General features: G+C 48.3%; 1 protein-coding gene across 2 annotated transcripts in view; it reads right to left on the bottom strand.

Annotated features, from left to right (window-relative positions):
• Window positions 1–18,832, bottom strand: part of EXTL3 (exostosin like glycosyltransferase 3) — a 161,470-nt gene extending 142,638 nt beyond the window's left edge. Inside the window, exons 1-2 of one of the 2 annotated variants that reach the window (XM_065055569.1) lie at window positions 18,763–18,810; window positions 17,104–17,262 (exon numbers count right to left, since the gene is read on the bottom strand). The gene's annotated coding sequence lies outside the window, so the exon portion shown is untranslated. Of the gene's footprint in view, window positions 1–17,103; window positions 17,263–18,762 lie in introns of both variants that reach the window. The other variant, XM_065055568.1, reaches the window with a different exon arrangement.
• Between the last annotated feature and the right edge of the window lie 1,488 nt (window positions 18,833–20,320).

Genomic DNA, 20,320 nt, shown 5'->3' with positions numbered 1-20,320 from the left:
ACCTGATGAAATTTAACAAGGGCAAGTGTAGAGTCCTGCATCTGGGCAGGAACAACCCCAGGTTCCAGTATAGGTTGGGGAATGACCTATTAGAGAGCAGTGTAGGGGAAAGGGACCTGGGGGTCCTGGTGGACAGCAGGGTGACCATGAGCCAGCACTGGGCCCTTGTGGCCAGGAAGACCAATGGCATCCTGGGGTGGATTAGAAGGGGGGTGGCTAGTAGATCGAGAGAGGTTCTCCTGCCCCTCTACTCCGCCCTGGTGAGACCACATCTGGAATATTGTGTCCAGTTCTGGGCCCCTCAGTTCAAGAAGGACAGGGAACTGCTGGAGAGGGTCCAGCGTATGGCAACCAAGATGATTAAGGGAGTGGAGCACCTCCCTTATGAAGAAAGGCTGAGGGAGCTGGGGCTCTTTAGTTTGGAGAAGAGGAGACTGAGGGGGGACCTCATTAATGTTTATAAATATATAAAGGGTGAGTGCCATGAGGATGGAGCCAGGCTCTTCTCAGTGGCCAACAATGATAGGACAAGGGGTAATGGGATCAAGCTGGAACACAAGAGGTTCCACTTAAATTTGAGAAAAAACTTCTTCTCAGTGAGGGTGGCAGAGCCTGGCCCAGGCTGCCCAGGGGGGTTGTGGAGTCTCCTTCTCTGCAGACATTCCAACCCGCCTGGACATGTTCCTGTGCGACCTCACCTGGGTGTTCCTGCTCCAGCAGGGGGATTGGACTGGATGATCTTTTGACGTCCCTTCCAATCCCAAACATACTGTGATACTGTGAAACATGTAAACAGGTGGTTAAAAAACCCAAACCAACACACCCTCAAAGCTCCAAAGCAAAGTCAGACCTGAGCGTGCACACTACCCATGGTTACCCCAAATCCACTTCCAAAACTCTATTGAAGTAATCTTTTGGGACACTGCTCCGCGGTTCTTTCTGTGAACGGAGTGAATCATCTGTGTTTGCTAGAAATCCAAAGCGATAGCACGCATAAAACGATCGTTCTGGATTAAAGTCACTTAGGGAAAAGACTGTAAAAGGCTGTCTGCTGGGATTGTGTTAGAGGTGCGCTGGAAACCCCACCGTCAGATTTGGATGTGTGCAGAGAGCTTTTAAAAATGACTAGAGAGAGAAAGAAATACTCCTAGGAACTGGCTGATAAGGGAGCCTTAAATTCCAGATATAGAAGGAAAAACAAATACTAACAGCAGGGCTCTGTAAGTCCAGGATGTAATAGCCGACAGACTTCTGTACAAAATAGGCGCTGAGCAAACGAGAGGCGATTCTGCTGTAGACTTCGGGCAAACAGTGAGATGTTGTAATAAAAGCTGCTTGTGATCACTCAATTCGAGCCTGTTTTCCACAAATTGGTTCAACTTAAGCAAAATAAAAGCAGGTCTGTGAGGTTTTCAATTTCAAAAGGAAAAGTTGAGGTAACTAAGGGAACTAGTCTGTGAAGCTAACGGGGTTGAATGGCTGAAAGGCTCCAATGGGAAGATCTTGAACCTGAAGATGAAAAACCATCTGCCATTTGCAGCCTGAATAGAGGAGGAGAATAAAAAGCACATGCAGGGAAGCAATGAGGAGATATAGTCAGCGTCGAGCCCTCAGACTGAATATAGGTGCTGCCTCACCTTTGAGTAATGAGAGTGTAGAATGGAGGGGTGAATGCAGGGTGGGCTACAAGAAAGTCTGCCCGCGATCTCCCCAGCCAGGGGAAAGTCATCTGCACTGCTCGGTGCGCTCTGCTCCGGGCTGCCGAAACGTCGTGTCCACCAGCAAAGCCTCCAACTCAATCCTCCAACTCAAATTCAGAAACCTTCATCGTAAAAGCTTGGAAGTGCTGGAATGAACCTCCTGGTCGCGCAGCTCGTGTTTGGAAGCGCCGATGTGCGTGGCTGGTGTTTTTGTTCACGTGAAAAATGTGAATTTTCCATTACAACGCGGCATCCCGTCAATACAAACAGCGGCTCTCCCAAATCGTGGTGATCAGCAGCGCTCGGGGAAGCCACAGCTCTCAATTGCAGACAGATCTGAGAAGAGTCCGAATCAAAATATAAAAGGCACGGGAATGCAGCGTGTAAAGCGCACCGTGAGATCACGGTTACATCGTGCTAAAAGAACCTGGCACCCATCTTTCATAAAATAACCGGCTTCTTTTGACAAAAAGGCAGTTGGTCTTATCCACTGGGGCTTTAGCAAAGCAACAAGAAAACTGGTGACTACTAGTAAATGGGGAAAATGGGGATCGATAAAGAGAACGGCGAGATGGATAATAAATGTTATTGTGCATTAAGTGCGGCGGGTTTTTTAAAAAGCATAATTACAAAGGTAAATAATAATAAATATCATTTTGAGCGCAGTCTATTTCAAGGCCTAACTTTACTATAATGTACCAAAATGCTCTAATTTTGATTTTTTTTAAATATATATCTAAGCAGCACAGGCTTGCTGCCAAGATCAGCCACTAAAATAGGGAAACGGTTGCCAGCTGCTGCTTTTTCCCAGTGCAGAAAGGACCTTCCTTCTTTCCGCAGTTCACTCAATTCAGTTATTGGTGCATTAGAAAGAGAGAAACCAACTCCAAGCTGAATCATTATGAAAATATTTCTTAAAATAGAACCCTTCTACGTTTTTACCTGCAGGATTCTTAAGTATATTTACAAAAGCACAGGACCGGAAATCCTGAGTCTGATCCCTTAATACCGAAGTCAACCACGTAGCGTAATCCCATTAATACATTTATCAGGCTCCATCTTCACAGCAATCACGTTTTTAGCCCCTGTTACACAATTCCCATTAGAAGGCTATTCAAGAACCTCACTTGGTTTGAAGCCATTCTGCTCATTTCCAGCCTAAACTTATTCAGAGCCATTAGTTCTAGTGCCAGAATTGACATTCAACTTAAATAACTCCTCTCTCTCTCCGGTATTTATGCTAGTGTATTTATAGAGAAGGAATATAATTTTTCTCTGCCTTTTTTTGTCACTGCCTTACTGTCCATGCTCCTTTAATTGTTTTGTGAACTGCTTTTTCTGTTTTCCAGGTCATTTCTAGCACCTTTTACAGTGGAAATCAATCTTTCTCCCATGTGGACAAGGAACACATAGTACATTTTAAACAATGCCTCACCAAAACCTTTTGCAGTGGCATTCGCATTCCTTGTCGCTCGTGGAAATGACTTGGTTGACAAATGTGATCCCGGTATATACATCTTTGTCATTGGGACATCAGAATTAGCCTATGATTGATTAATACATTCCAGTTCCTATATAGAAGCCCCATCTTTCTATCAGAACTTGCATTTGCTTACAGGCAAATAGTCCTAAAGTCATTCATTCTTCTGACAGGATGTCCTATTTTTCCCACTTTTGACGACATCTCCAAATCCCATTTATTTCTGCTATATCATTAGGTAATACTTTGATTAACACTGGTCTTGAGACGAGTCCTTGAGAAACGCTATTGCTAACTTGCCCACCAATCCTTCTTCCACCATCCTACCTTCCCTACCAGATTTATTGATGCAAAACAGCCAAATACTTCAGTTCTAAGTGATCGATTGAAACTGTCTTGCTTTGTATTTCTCGTCTTTTTATTCTTAATGAAACGCTGACTTTTGCTGGTGGAGAACAGGCGTATTTCTCTGTAAATCAGGCCTTTGGCTACACTGGAAATTTGTCCTATTTTCACAGTTGGGCATTTGTACGAATTAATAAACCATGCAAGTCAACACAATTTATGTTAAAAACAGCAAATGAAGTTTCTTAATGACTGGCCTCACTTTTTAACTGTACTTAGGATTTATGTCACAAATTTAAAAAACAACTAGAACGCAGGAAAAAGGCATGTAAAACTTGGAGTTAAATAAAATTAAGCTAAATGCGCGGAATACATCGTTTAAATTAAAACAAACTGGTTTATTTTACAAAGGGATTCTGTGGCCTATAAATAGAGCCAATTTCTATCCGTTCAGCATGTCTTCAGGTTTTCAGAACTGGAAAGAAAATTCATTTCTATTCTCATGCAAAGCAAGAGCTGATGCTCAAGTAAAATGAATGTGGCAAAAACTACTTTGTTAAACATTTTCTTTTAACCCAGATCACTGGTGGACCAGTTGTCCATGCAGCCGTGCCCGTGTTGTCAGCAACGCTTCTGTTCACGGGATGAAGGAAAAGCAACAGCAGTGAGCAAAGGTGGGCACGGGGGAGCAGGGCTTTGGTAGTCCCGCCTAAAACGTTTGCAAAAGTATATTTATGGGTGGAGTTTTGGGGCAAACCGCTCTGATCTAGACTGCACTCAGTGCCATCCCGTGATCTTCAAGGGGCAGTTGCATTTGCGGTGTCTTATGTTGGCACTGGTTGGCAAGATTGCAGAGACAGTTCAAGGAGGCAATAAAAACCCAAGTTTGCCCAAGAAAGCGATTTCTCTTCTGTTTTTCCCTAAATGCAAACCCACGGACTCAGTGCCGGGTGATGGATGTGCAAACGCCGGCTTCTTTAATTTGATTATCGCTCAGATTGACTTTGACAACCACCAAGGCAGTAAGACGGTGGTTCTCTGCAGAGATGGACGCGAGCTGCTTGGACCTCGCGGAGGAGAGGACCGTGCACTCGCACAACCCCTAGTACACACTCTCCTCCTCCCATCCCTTCTTTCCCTCTCTGTAAAGTCAAGTCGACTCACAGCAGCTCTGCAGAAACACACGGGCTGACAACACCACGTCGCTTTGAAATCTCGTCACCTACCAAACCAGGCGGTGAAGCTTTTTATGCCATCGGTGCAGAAAAGCTGAGGTCAATGAGAGGGGCAAATGGGAGAATAAACATGGAAATCACTCCAGCTGGTGTTGGGAAGGATTTGATGTAGCACAATAAATAGGCTGCTGTGGATCAGGAGTTGTGGTCCCCTGTAGTCGTTACCTCAACCTGAGCCCTGGAAAGTTGTTTCAGCTTCTGTATGGGTAGAGAAACTAATGACACTCTCCAAGTCTTCATTCACTGGTCCTGAAGAGCTTCGAGATCATCCAACAGATGGCAATACTTGTGTTTATTCAATGCTAGTACTGGCTCCCAGGAAAGCAAGAACAAACAATAATTTGCCCTTATGATTACAGCAATATGCCACTAAAACCACTATGTCAGGTTTAAATTCAATCATCTTTAAAGATTAACAAAAATCCTCTTTTTCTCCCACCAGTGACAGAACAACACTACGCTTTGTCCTTTTTTTTGTGTAATTAAAATACAGGTTGAACTTCAGAAGTATTACTGCACTTGAAGCAGTAGAAGCAGCTGAATAAAGCGCATCATAAAAAGACACCACTGGGATCAGCTGAAGCCAACAAAATTGAAAACACTTAGAAGGAACAAAGCCAAAAACACAGAAACAGATTCAAATTGTGGCAGGAGGCCAGAGGAAGGAGAAGATGCTGGAGGAGCAACAAGAGGACTCCATGTTTCAGCCCACGGATCAGGTGTGATGGGCCAGACCATCAGGTGCCATCACCTGGGATGAGATCAATGAAGCGATGCCAATTTCAACTTGCTGAGGTTCTGTCCTGGCGCATCGAAACTCAGCTGTAAAACAAATCCTCGTCATATCAAGCCATTAATAAACACTGAGCTGTTCCACGCCACTTGCCATCTTCAAAGAGCTTTAAAAGCAATGACTAATCCTCAGAACCACCTCCTTGGGTGCTGGGAACTGTTTAAAGATGGGAACAAAGGCGGAATGGTGAAGTCGTTGGCTACAGCTCCTAAAATGCAGTTTTTAAAACCAGCCGAGCACAAGCGGAAATTTGGGGCTCCCAGTCACGTACCCCCTTCACTAGGCAGAATTTCCTTTGCATTCCTTTGACAGCGGGACGCACCTACAACCTAAAATATTTACCCCCAAACCTGAAACCTCATAGATAAAGTTACTTCTCAAGTGCGTGTGAGACCGAATTTGTATCTTCTCTGCACAGAACAAGCAGCAGAGGAGGTAAAATAGGTGAAGTGATGGTACGATGGAGATCAACAGGGAGTTTTGGCCACTAACTTGCATTTCAGCTGATGTGGTTTAACCAAGAGAAAAAAAGCAGCTGAGCCTACTCACTAGAAAGTATAAAATCACAATTTCTAGATTCTCTTCTCCATCTCGTTTTTTCCTCCAGCAAACAAGACTACCTTAAAATTTACAAAAGAAAGACATGAAGAAAGTCAGGCTTATAACACACTCACAGAGGAAAAATGACATACAGAGCATCTCCGTTACTAATGCTCCACACAGCGGAGACTTCCAGAAGAGACCAGACTGAAAAAATACTTTAGCAAAGTGCCAGAAACAAGAATAATTTACTAAAGGGAGAATAAACCCAACACACTTGTGTTCCTAAGCACCTCAATCACATTATCAATAAGCCCAGGTGCATCCTTTCCACAAAGGAACAATTGACTCAAATGGATGACACTTCTGTAATGTGCCTGTTTGACTTTTAAACTGAAACAGATAAAAATTCAAAGATTGGACTTACTTGGTGTTTGTATGTTAATACACAAAGCTTTAGTGAAATTGTTGCAACTCAACCTACAATTCATTCTGTGCAGTCGGTGACATTCAAGTACCTACCGGCAATTTCCATACCTCTCACAGCGTATCTCATGAGCTGTCATCAATCTGATGCATTATCTTTTTTGCACAAAACCCATCGTGCAGGCTTCCCTTGGTTTGGGTAGGCGGGAACAGAGCTGACTCATCCTCTTTGCTTCCCTTTCATCCTGATTTATATTGTCTCCTTTTCAATTTAGTTCTCCCACTTTACACAAGGAGAAGGGGTCTGGCTACACATGCATGTGCAAGGAACAGCAAAAGGACGTGTTTTAAATCTCCACCTATTCCTCTTGCTAAAAGTTCATTTTACTTCATCTCCTCAGAGGTATTTTTTATTAAAACCAAATGAATTCTCATTTTCTCTTGCTTTCGTTGAAAGAAAACAACAGGACTTGTGAGAAACCCAGCCAGGAGGAAATGTTCACAACCTGGAGTCCCTTGGACTTGCTGAAGTCCTTTGCTGCTCCAGAAAGCAGGTGAGTGGCTACACCTCCCACCAAGCCACAGGCTTCTCCAGCACCATCCCGTTTCTACTCGGGCTATTTCTGTCCGAACCACCACCACGTTTAAACTGAGAACAAGTTTAACTGCAAGTAGAGACCACAATCCACAGACCTGGGGTCTAGCAAAGCAACAGAGGGGCCACGTTCTGGTCTGGTTGGTGCTTCTCCTGACCGGAATGGGTGGAAGATCTCTCCCTCATGGGGACTGTCTGGTATCTGCTCACACAAGCTGCAGCTGCACCTCTCCCCGAGGCTCAGTAAGAACCTGAGCAATCCCTAATGCCTGTCTGCCTGTTTTTCATGGACTTATGCAACCTTAATTACCCTTGCAGACCTGGATCTCTTTGTCAGGCTTGACTAAAACGGGCCGACAGGTTCAGAAGTTATTGGGCTGGCGCAAACATACACACGTATGGGTGATAAGGAACTTGGGTGAGACTGAGTCTCATTTTGTAAGAAAACAAGACAGATGTTGATCATAAGGGCAAAACAAGATAGCACTGTCATAGACCAGAGGAGACATCCCAAGCAGTCATCTGCAGTGAAGCCACCTGAAGATTTAGGTATAGCCACCCAGAAAAATGAGTATTTGGATGTACTCAGGAATACACAAATGTCTAAAATACCACATTCACAAAGAAACCTCCAGCCCGGCTTCTTCCTTCAAGACTGATGAAGGGCTGGAATGCCACTCATCCATGGGGATCAATATGGAAAGGGGGAGTGTCAGGAGGATGGAGCCAGGCTCTTCTGGTGACAACCAGTGACAGGACAAGGGGCAATGGGTGCAAACTGGAACACAGGAGGTTCCACTGCAAGAGGAGAAGCAACTTGTTGGGGTGAGGGTGGCAGAGCCTGGCCCAGGCTGCCCAGGGAGGTTGTGGAGTCTCCTTCTGTGCAGACATTCCAACCCGCCTGGACACCTTCCTGTGTAACCTCATCTGGGTGTTCCTGCTCCATGGGGGGATTGCACTGGATGAGCTTGCCAGGTCCCTTCCCATCCCTGACATTCTGGGATCCTGTAACTCTGTGATTCTCTCTCCAGCCCCCACTTAATTGAGTCGCCTGCTAAATTGATGAATTGCAGTTAAATGGTCTCTCTGTGATCCCTCTTGCTGATGAATGAAGGATACCCTGCCAGAGTCTCCTGATTTCAGGTGATGGATTCGAGCCCAGGCTGCGACACAATTCCTTGTGACTGACAAGCTCAGCTATTTTCACTCTTAATCTTGATATTATTTGATTGACTAAATCCAAGGTCATAATCTCCTAGGTGGATATCAAAATACCACCAGCCCTCCAATTACTTTCATCTGCATCTGAAAAGAATTAAGAACATTCACATAAGAGCTGGTAAGATCTCAGCTTTGTTGCCAGGAAATACCTACACCCCAAACACACCTTTGCCGGAACACGAACGAGTGAAAACTAATTATTCCTTCCAATGTTCTTCTTCAAAAAGGCACAAACAGGAGCAAAACCTCCAGCTCGGCTGCCCAGAACTTTCACACAGATCTCTGCACAGCATCAGCTGGATCCAAAGATGTTGTGTCATGCGTGAAACATTCCAGCTCTTTATTGTGCAAGCTCCTAATTATCAATGTCTAGGCCCCGTATTTCTGCAGCGAGATTTATGATGCAGCTTAAGGGTGGTTGATTTGAAGCAGTTTTCCCTTAAATCTACAGACAGGGAACAACAGAAATGTTTGTTATCCCCTCAACTTCTGTAGACTCCGGTGCAGAGAAACCCCAAGGAACGAACAAGCCTCTCAAAGGAGGAAAAGCGGTGAAAATTGTCCTTCTCTGCCTCCACCAGGAGCACAAATGTCTTTTAAACAACTCCACGCTGTCCCTTGGGGACAATATCTTGCAAAATCTCACTGTTGTATCTCTGTTTAGGGGATATAAACAGCATAACTGCAAATCTCCTTCCCTCCCATCGAGACCTCCCACACCGGGTCCAGAAGGAAACGCTGTCACTGATCTGGATGAGGTTCGTGCCTTCAAGACCAGGAGGTGGGGATGGAAAAGTCTTGCCAAGGAGAAGCAGAAAACTTCTGAGGATAAAGAGTTTTGCTTCTGCGTGTCAATTTTCATAGCAAACTAAAAGGGAAAAACTTTAAGTCTGGAAATTAAGCTGATTTGGGATGTAAACGCATGGTGGGGAAGTCAAATCAAGCTAATCCCCCTCGCTCCCCAAGAATACAATACGTTAGAAAAATACATTAAACAACAGGTATCCAGACCAGTGGCACACGCTGCTCTTACTGGTCTAAGAGGGCGTTAACACAGCTTGTGCTCCAGAAAATAACCATATTTCTATATTCATATATATGTGTGTGTATGCATATAGATATGCTGGATCACTTTGTCTGCAAATATTTTAAAAACATAGATATTTTGGCTTATCTATGTGTGCTATTGCACGAGTTGCAATAAAATCAGCGCTACTGGTGCCGGTGAGTTACAGGTGCTCGCGACGGGCAGGATAATGGGATTTTACCATATTTTGTTTCCTTGGAGGTAAGTGCATTTTTACCAGGACGTGCAGGATATGAGGCTCTGGCACTGCTCTGATTCATACACTGGAATACAGCAGAGATTTGATGGCATCTGCATTGCTGACTCAATCACGTATCTTCACTGTTGATCTCGTTGGTGCCGGGAAGAAGGATTTGTGGGGGAGAACGTTCCTTTTGCCTGCACGCAGCCCGCAATGCGGCCTCAGCTTTGCTATTCTGCCTCAGGGCCTCACCATTAAAAACAGGTAAATCAATAAAATTAGTGCATTCCTGCCTCCAGCCCACGTCCAGCGAGGTCTGCTCCACCCAAACTTGAAAAAGAAATTTAAATAAAAGAATATATTGGAATATATTTGAAATGAAAAGAAAGTAAATCCTTGCCCCCTCTTCTCCCCGTGCTTTACTCCCAGCCAGCCTCAGGAAAAGGTGGAAGACAAACGCGTTTCACATTGAGGTTCATTCTGCCTCCAAGTGGTTGTTTCCAAAGTCCAGATTTATTGTTTGGTTGTGCTTTTTGTTGTTTTTTTTGGGGGGCTGGTGTTTTTTTTTTCCTAAAGATTAAGTCCTGGCACATCTGATTTTCCTCCTTTTTGAGGAATAAAGAAGAGCAGCAGGCAACAAAACAGCTTCTCCTCCAAATCTAAAACTACAGAGCTGAGACTAAGATCACAGAATCCCAGAATGTCAGGGATGGGAAGGGCCCTGGAAAGCTCATCCAGTGCAATCCCCCCATGGAGCAGGAACACCCAGATGAGGTTACACAGGAAGGTGTCCAGGCGGGTTGGAATGTCTGCACAGAAGGAGACTCCACAACCTCCCTGGGCAGCCTGGGCCAGGCTCTGCCACCCTCACCCCAACAAGTTGCTTCTCCTCTTTCAGTGGAACCTCCTGTGTTCCAGTTTGCACCCATTGCCCCTTGTCCTGTCCCTGGTTGTCACCAGAAGAGCCTGGCTCCATCCTCCTGACACTGCCCCTTTCCATCTTGATCCCCATGAATGAGTCCCCCCTCAGTCTCCTCTTGTCCAGCTCCAGAGCCCCAGCTCCCTCAGCCTTTCCTCACACGGGAGATGCTCCACTCCCTTCAGCATCTTGGTGGCTGCGCTGGACTCTCTCCAGCAGTTCCCTGTCCTGCTGGAACTGAGGGGCCACAACTGGACACAATATTCCAGATGTGGTCTCCCCAGGGCAGAGCAGAGGGGCAGGAGAACCTCTCTGACCTACTGACCACCCCCTTCTAACCCACCCCAGGTCCCATTGGCCTTCCTGGCCACAAGGGCCCAGTGCTGGCTCATGGTCACCCTGCTGTCCCCAGGACCCCCAGGTCCCTTTCCCCTACGCTGCTCTCCAACAGGTCATTCCCCAACTTACACTGGAACCTGGGGTTGTTCCTGCCCAGATTCAAGACTCTACACTTGCCCTTGTTCTTGTTCATTGAATTTTTCCCGCCCAGCTCTCCAGCCTGTCCAGGTCTCTGATGGCAGCACAGCTTCCAGTGTCACCACTCCTCCCAGCTTGGTGTCACCAGCAAACTTGCTGACAGTCACTCTAGTCCCTCATCCAAGTCATTGATGAATATATTGAATAATACCGGCCCCAGCACTGACCCTTGAACACTGCACTAGATCCAGGCCTCCAACTGGACTCTGCCCCATTGACCACGACTCTCTGGCTTCTTCCCTTCAGCCAGTTCACAGTCACCTCACCACCTGATCATCCAGACCGCAGTCCCTCAGTTTATCTGTGAGGATGCTGTGGGAGACAGTGTCAAATGAAATGGTGACAAAGAAGATAAATTTCACCTCAGAGGATGCTAATTGCACGTGGGAGTGGAGCTTTCTGTTGGACGGGCGGGTTTTGCCTCGTCTCGTGCTCCAGCAGCCCTTGGTGAACGAGCACAGCCCCACATGCCAGACCCATGTGTGGGATTGCTGCTCGTGTTCTCCTCCTGCCAGGCCCACACCACCCATGGCTGCGACGGAGGAAGCTCCTCAGCCTCTTCCCTGCTGTGGCTGTGCAGTGAGAGGAGCTGGGACACCGTCTGTTCTTAAAAGTTGGTGATTTAGCAAGAAAATTATTCTGCCGCTGGAGCCATGGGCCTTCATCCCCATGGCATGACCCAGGGTGGGTTGTCTGTGTTGGACAAAGACAACACTGGAGAGGACTGGCTATGGCACATGTCCCTCTTCGTATTTATAGACTCATAGAATCATTTTGGTTGGAAAAGACCCTCAAGATCACTGAATCCAACCATTAATCTCACATTGTCAAGTCCAGCACTGCGCCATGTCCTGAGAACCTCATGTCCGTCTGTCCAACCCTCCAGGGCTGGTGACTCCAGCACTGCCCTGGGCAGCCTGTTCCAATGCCCCACAGCCCTTTGGGGAAGAAATTGTTCCCACATCCAACCTCAACCTCCCCTGGCGCAACTTGAGGCCGTTTCCTCTGCTCCTGGCGCTTGTTCCTGGGGAGCAGAGCCCGACCCCCCTGGCTCCAAGCTCCTTTCAGGCAGTTCAGAGATCAGAAGGTCTCCCCTCAGCTCCTGTTCTCCAGCTGAACCCCCCAGGTCCCTCAGCCGCTCCATCACACTTGTGCTCCAGCCCCTCACCAGCTCCGTTCCCTTCTCTCCACTCGCTCCAGCACCTCAAGGGCTTTTTTGGTGTGAGGGGCCCAAACCTGTTTAATTTCTTGAGGGTGCAAACAGAACCACAGGTTGGGGCAGACTAAAGGTTGTCCTCTCTGCTGTCCTGTCTCTGGTGGACACATGAGCAAGAGCTTCCCCCTTGAACATCCTCCCAACCTGGCTCACTTGAGCTCACACGGTCAACATCCATGATGTCCACGCTGGCTCTGCAGACCTTTGGGATGAGCCAGGAGAGCATCCCCGTGGGCTGGTGAGGCAGCCAAGACCATTCCAAGTCCCAATTCCCACCCTCCCACCTGGGACCCATCAAAATGAAGACGCATAGGAGCCAGAGGAGTTACAGCAAACAAGAGCAGGCCTTGGGTTGATGGACTCATCACCTGGTGCCAAGGCGAAGCCTCTCCAGGAAAGTCATGTCTCATCTTGCACAAAGCCACCTGGGTTTCCCTCCCCTCTGAGACCCCACCACTCCACCCAACATGGTCAAAATGGATCCAAAGCATCATTGGGGATGGACACCAAGCAGCATCTTGTTAGGCCTCCTGTTTTTTGGGAGCCACCACCAATGCCACTTGGTGTGCACAGACCTTCAGGTGCCCCAGGCAGCCACCCCTGCCCGCTCCTGCTCACGATGCCCGTTGCATTCACCTTTGGAGCTCAACACTCGCTGAATTTTCATTGTTCCACTTTATCTCTACTGTTTTATCAATCACATACAGAAATTCAGGGGAGCGTGGCTTTCCTAGAAGGGTGGTGGTACACACTCATTGAATAAAATATAAACACCTCATCTATACGTAATGTCAGGTTTGATCTTCACTGTTTTCTCGCCCCTTTTTCAAGCCAATTCGCAATATTTTTTGCGTTGCTTTTTGGGAAGGGAGAAGGTAGGGGAGGGCTGACTTAATGCTTAGTCTCATTTTTGATCTATTATTAAATGCCTGCTTTTTAAAATCTTTTTTACCCTTGCTCTAGGAAGCCCAACGCCCCAGCAGAAACTACAGCCAGAAAGAAAGGTGAACTGTGAAATGAAAACTGGGGGAAAAGGAATTGAGAAAACTCTGAAAAAAAAGATGCCCAAGCATTTTCAGCTGTAAGAAATCTCTACGATGCCAGCAAAGTAAAAGAAAATATGCCAAAAGTGAGGAAATGCAAAGTTTTCACCCCGATCCCACCACTGACACACGCGGCCAAACCCACCGATGGCAGCCGGCACGCGTGTCCCCACGGGATTCCCCCACGGAGCCGCTTTTCAAATACGAACACGTTGACATTTTCTCGCATGTACTGGCGTTAGTAATTCTCCAGCAAATCCCCAGGCTCGGGAAATGGTGGTTTTGTGCCATGAAGCCATGACCTCAGATTTTTAAACCAATGCCAGAGCCAGGATGTAGCGAAAGCCCGGGACAGGACCGCACAGCACGAGGCCAGCGGCAGTCAAGGCATCCATATATATAAATATATATATATGTATGTATATATATAACCATTTTTATGCTTCGTCTTCCAACGGGGAGCCTCACTGAAGGAATTCCCACCAATATGCAGGAGGACAAGTCAAGGGACCTTCCCAGCTCCCCCAGTTCCCCCTGCCATGAGCAGGGACATCTGCACCAGCTCAGGTTGCTCAGAGACCCGTCCAGCCTGGCCTGGGATGTCTCCAGGGATGGTTCATCTACCACCTCTCTGGCCAACCTGGGACAGGCTCTCACCACCCTCAGCACAAACAATTTCTTCCTCAATCTCCCTCCTTTAGTTTAAAGCCCTTTTGCCTCCTCTTGGCCCTTCTACATCACTCAAGGCGACATCACCTCGGGGAGGAGAAAACACTCCTTAGCATTTCCTGTTGCTGTAATTTATCAATTTAAGCATTTCCTATTCATTTTCTACCATAAACATGGCCTTATTGGCTCGCAAGAAGAGAGCCATCCCCGAACCCTCAGGAACACAACCCAGCATGAGTCCCAGACACCAAAACTATTTTTAGGGGTGGAAAAAGCAGTTTTTTAAGTGCCTTGATTTTAAAAGAACGGCCCAGGCAAGCAGCTGAAGATTTTGTGGCAAAACTGGGCAGGATCAGACCCAATTTGGAGGGAAAAGCATCACCAGGCCATATTCCATGGCAAACCCTCTATTTCTTCCAGGGGAATATGGAAAGGGCAGGGAGGTGACGTGCAGCCCAAGAGAGCAGCCGGGGAAGATGCCACCACCTCCTTCTGCCCCGGTTGTCACTGGACATCCCAGTACCTCCTCTCTGGGAACAGCCAGAGGATGTTTGGGAAAGAAACCCCAGAAATGGCCCATCCAGAAAGAGCCATCGCTGGGTGGGAGCAGCCAGCAGCTCTGTCCACCCCCCGTGACGGCCACCAGTGTCCACCTGTCCCCTCCCATCCCAAAGGCCACCAGGACCGTGTCCTGGTCCTGCTACGAGGCAGCACACACCATAAAACCTTCTGTTTGGTTGTTTCCAGCCAGCTGCCCCCAGGGCCCACCAGAGAACAACCTCAGATGTAATAAAGACAAATAGCAACATGGGACTGGAAACCCTTTTCTCCTTCCCAAGTGAGACAAGACAAATGGAAGAGGTGAAGGACGCAACCATAAACCTTTAACTCCAACCACCACAAAATCCTTTTTGGGATCCACAGTGATCCGATCACAGCTGCCACAAAAATTGATGTTGGTGACACAGGAGCAGAGGTTCCCTCACCTTCAGATTTTGGCTGGAGATGATGAATTCAGCTTTCTGGGCAAAAGTAAAGTTGGGAAGAGCTTGTTCCCAGAGATTTATTTCTCCTAAAAAACCCAGAGTGGGATGTCACCATGACACGAGGGACACATGTGCCACATCCTTTCCCATCTCCAGCCTAAACCCCCTCCTGCCTCCCCTCAAACTCAGCAAAACTGAGCCAAATCAAAGCAACCGTCTGCATTTGGCTTTATCTGCTACAAATGTCAAACTTATCTACAGGGATGATCACATTTCCATCCTCCCGCCCCCACAAAGCATGAAGATTGGTATAAAGAAGTCAAAACCATGTCAGAGAAAAGAAAGCATCATCTAACCTGGTCACTGGGATCAGTTGGAGGTGACTCTTGGAGAACATGGGGTCCTGCTGGGGAAAAACCCACCCGGGCTCCTCCATCCCCTCTGATTTTCCTTCCCATGCATTTGGTTATATGGAAATGTGAGTGCACACGTGGTAAAAATATATATATTTACATATATATACATATATATAGCCTGTGTGCTGGAAATATTATGAGTAATCGATGGGGACCTGTGCAGTGCATAAAAAAATCGTCCCTCTCTCCGGTCTAACAGCACTTGAGATGTTGGCACCTACGTTTCATCTGCTTTCTCAAAAGATGATGGAATCCATTTGACGAATTACACTGTTTTTAACTTTCCGACATAGATTCTATGCTGGCATCACTGCAGTGAAGAAGACATAGGGCCCATCGCTACAGGGTCAGTGGACTCCCATTTATTTTGGAAGAGCACATCAGGGCATAGCATGCTATATAATTTTGATCTTTCTTTTATTTTATTTCTTCGCTAGCACTCTGCTTTCCCCAGCATCCCTGGTGTTTGCCATCAGCTGGATGGCACAGGACCACATCTCACACATCCTGCCGCTCCCACACATAGAACCACGGAATAGTTTGGGTGGGAAGGGACCATTAAAGCTCCCCCAGTCCCCCCTGCCATGAGCAGGGACATCTTCACCAGCTCAGGTTGCTCAGAGCCCCGTCCAGCCTGGCCTGGGATGTCTCCAGGGATGGTTCATCTACCACCTCTCTGCCCAACCTGGGCCAGCATTCTACCACTGCACACGGTGCCCACCGCGCATCTCTGGGACTGCACAGGCTCGAGATTTCCATGCAGGCAATTTGGCAACATTTACAGCCTCCTAGAAACGATCTGTACCAACCACCCCAGCACTGGAGCCTCCTCGGTTCCTGCATTGGAAAGACACATTCCCGTGCTTGCTGGGTTGGATCCGGGCTCCAGCTCCCCAAGCAGGCATTGGACTGGATGATCACAGAATCCCAGAATGTGAGGGGTTGGAAGGGCCCTGGAAAGCTCATGCAGTGCAATCCCCCCATGGAGCAGGAACACCCAGATGAGGTTACACAGGAAGGTGTCCAGGCGGGTTGGAATGTCTGCACAGAAGGAGACTCCACAACCCCCTGGGCAGCCTGGGCCAGGCTCTGCCACCCTCACCCCCAACAAGTTGCTTCTCATCTTTCAGTGGAACCTCCTGTGTTCCAGTTTGCACCCATTGCCCCTTGTCCTGTCACTGGTTGTCACCAGAAGAGCCTGGCTCCATCCTCCTGACACTCCCCCTTTCCATCTTGATCCCCAGGAATGAGTCCCCCCTCAGTCTCCTCTTGTCCAGCTCCAGAGCCCCAGCTCCCTCAGCCTTTCCTCACACGGGAGATGCTCCACTCCCTTCAGCATCTTGGTGGCTGCGCTGGACTCTCTCCAGCAGTTCCCTGTCCTGCTGGAACTGAGGGGCCACAACTGGACACAATATTCCAGGTGTGGTCTCCCCAGGGCAGAGCAGAGGGGCAGGAGAACCTCTCTGACCTACTGACCACCCCCTTCTAACCCACCCCAGGTACCATTGGCTTCCTGGCCACAAGGGCCCAGTGCTGGTTCATGGTCGTGATCTGGGGGATTGGACTAGACGGTCTTTTGAGGTCCTTTCCAATCCCTGACATTCTGATTCTGTGACCCAGCCAGCCCTGCAGCAGTGGGGATGGGTAGAGAAATATCTCAAGGCTTTTTTTTTTTCCTAACAGCCCTTCCCGTGACAAAAATAACATGAATTACCCGTTTTTCCAGCATCCTTTCCCTCCTGAGCCGCACCGCGGAGCGCGCAGCCCGACCGATGTGCAGCCGCTGTCAGGTCAGTGCTCGCACCTTCCACATCTGCAGCATCTTTCACCCACTCCTGAGCTGCTTCATGGGGACGGGGCTGGAGCAGATACCCTGTGAAACCCCACAAAACCCTGCAAAACCCCTTCCACATCGACCGAGAGGGGAAAGGCCCAAAAGAAAAGCATGTGGGATGAAGAGGACAGAGCAGCTTCCACAGGTTTGTAGAAAGGAACAGTTTTGTTTTGCTCAGCCCCTGAGTTTGAAGATGAATGTTGGACGTGGAAACATTTGTGGCTGTAGGGAGCCCAGGCTGCCTAGACCAGGGTGGAAAACAAAGAAACCCAAAGCCAACATGATGAAATACAAGTTTATTTGCTTTAGCCTGTGTCCAACTTCCCTCCCTGGCACAGAAAAATGTCATTAATGCTGCTCTGGCTGGCGGCTTTTGCGCAAAGCTGAGGTTTTTAAACAACCAACCGTCCCAAAACACAATTAGAGGGAGCTGGTGAGTCCCGAGCACCTCCAGATCCACCACACGAGGGGGGAACCACGCAAGACCAGGGTGTCCCGACTCCTCCCAGCCCTTCTGCTCTCCCGGGTGACATCCCAGGACGAGGAGTTAACGCAGCCACAGCCAAACGATGGAGAACCACTAACCCAGCAGCAATGGGCACATGAGGGGTCCCCGATACCCCCTCTCAGGGACACCAAAGCCATTTCCCCCGGGCTCCCCCCCCAGCTGGGATTCCTCCTTGCGGCTCAAAAGCCCTTTTCAAAGCGGCCAATTTTCCTGGCATCCCCCATGGCCCAAATGACCAAACTCAAAAGCAACTTTCACCAGGGGCAGAGGATCCCGCTGGTTAAACAGCTGCTTTCACATTAGCCATTAATTTCTGTTGCACCATCCTGGAGGAGCCGGAGGTGAGACGGTGCCACCCTAGAGCCATGGGGACAAGTTTCCCTTAACTTTTGGGGTGTCCCCTTCCCTCTGGCCAGGGGTCACCCCTCTGCTGATGCTGCTCCAACAATCCCCCACCCTGGGGACACCCCAGTGTGGGATGGGGAGGGGAAACGGGGCACGTGGGGGGGTCCCCATCCTGGCAGGGGAGGGTGCTGAGCCCCTGGGTGCCCCCAATGGACTGGGGGGATTGTAAAGGAAAAGAAAGGAAAGATAACAATTAAAAATAAATTAAAATAGGAAAAGTAAAAGAATTGAAATTAATAGAAAAATAAAAATGAAAATGTAAAATTTAAAAAGAAAATAAAATGATAGACTAAAACAAAATAAAATAAAACGAAATAGAAGTAAAAATAAAAATAATAAAATAAAAATAAAAGGAAATTTAAAAATAAAAGGAAATTTTTAAGAAGAAAAATAAAACAAAATGTAATAAAACAAAATAAAATAAAACAAAATAAAAGTAAATAAAATAAAACAAAAGTAAAAATAAAAATAAAAATTTAAAAAAGGAAATAAAAATTTTTTTTTTAAAAAAGAAAACCGAATGTAATAAACCAAAATAAAACAAGATAAACGGAAATAAAATAAAGCAAAGGCAAATAAAATGAAGCACCCGAAGGATCCGAGCTGGGCGCGGGGGCAGCGCTTACCTGCGGGGCTGCGGAGGTTGCGCAGGTTGCGCGGAGCCGCGCGGTCCCTGCGGCCGCAGCGCGCTGTGCGGAGCGGAGCGGAGCGGAGCGGAGCCCCCGGCCCGGCTCGCTGCATTGTGGGAAGCGGCGCCCAAAAATGGGGGGGCGCTGCCCTCTGGTGGCGGCTCCGCCGGGAGGTGTTTTGGGGTCCTAAGGGCCAGAGATTTACAGCTATCTACAGTAACCTATATGACGCCCCAATTGACATCCCAGTGGGCTCTGGCCACCCCCGAGGAATTTGGGGGGCTTCTCATGGGCAAACAAAATCGGGGTGCTGGGGAGCGGCGGGGATGTGCATGGAGCTGCTGCTTCTCTTTGCCGTGCTGATGCAGCACCCCAAATCTCTACCCGTTCCCACGCAGCGCCTCATATCTCTGCACCTTCCCACACAGCACCCCAAACCCCTGCCTGTTCCCACACAGCACCCCAAACCTCTGCTCATTCCCACCCAGCATCCCAAAGCTCTGCCCGTTCCCACCCAGCACCCCAAATCCCTGCCTGTTCCCACCCAGCACCCTAAATTCTGCCCATTCCCAGGCAGCACCCCAAATCTCTGCATGTTCTCATCCAGCACCCCAAATCCCTGCCCATTCCCACACAGCACCCCAAACCTCTGCCTGTTCCCACCCAGCACCCCAAATCTCTGCCCATTCCCATCTGGCACCCCAAACCTCTGCCCATTCCCACCCAGCATCCCAAAGCTCTGCCTGTTCCCACCCAGCACCCCAAATCCCTGCCTGTTCCCACCCAGCACCCTAAATTCTGCCCATTCCCAGGCAGCACCCCAAATCTCTGCATGTTCTCATCCAGCACCCCAAATCCCTGCCCATTCCCACCCAGCACCCCAAACCTCTGCCTGTTCCCACCCAGCACCCCAAACCTCTGCCTGTTCCCACATGGTACCAACCTCTGCCCATTCCCAGGCAGCGCTCCAAATGTCTGCATGTTCTTCTCCAGCACCCCGCATCTCTGCCCATTCCCATCCAGCACCCCAAATTCTGCCTATTCCCAGGCAGCACCCCAACTCCCTGCCCATTCCCACCCAGCACCCCAAATCTTTGCCCACTCCCAGGCAGCACCCAAAATCTCTGCCTGTTCCCATCCAGGACCCCCAATCTTTGCCTGTTCCCACACAGCACCCCAAATCTCTGCACATTCCCACCCAGCACCCAAAGAAGGTGCCTTAAAACACCCCAGAGAAAATAAGCAACGTGGGGCACAGCGGTTTGGAGAGAAAGAGGCAGATATTGGGGCACATCAGCTTTTGGGGTGCATCCCGTGGCTGGAGGTGTGACATTCTGAGCAGCCACCTTGTTGCGAGATCTTGTGTGTTAAACACACCTACAGAATAATAGAAGACTATAGAAATGTATAGATATACTATATATACCTGGTGAGGGCTGCAGGAGGGGCCAGGGGGGTCTCAGTCCCATCCCTGACTCCTTCTGCCCCATTTATTCCCTCAGGCATCTCCTCTCTGCCCAGGCTTGGATGGGTAATGAGTAAATGTAGCTCAGGT

The sequence above is a fragment of the Columba livia genome, chromosome 3, assembly GCF_036013475.1.
Source record: "Columba livia isolate bColLiv1 breed racing homer chromosome 3, bColLiv1.pat.W.v2, whole genome shotgun sequence".
Classification (NCBI taxonomy): Eukaryota; Metazoa; Chordata; class Aves; order Columbiformes; family Columbidae; genus Columba; species Columba livia.
Note: the sequence above shows the minus strand (reverse complement) of the source record. Positions and strands in the feature narration are given on the sequence as shown.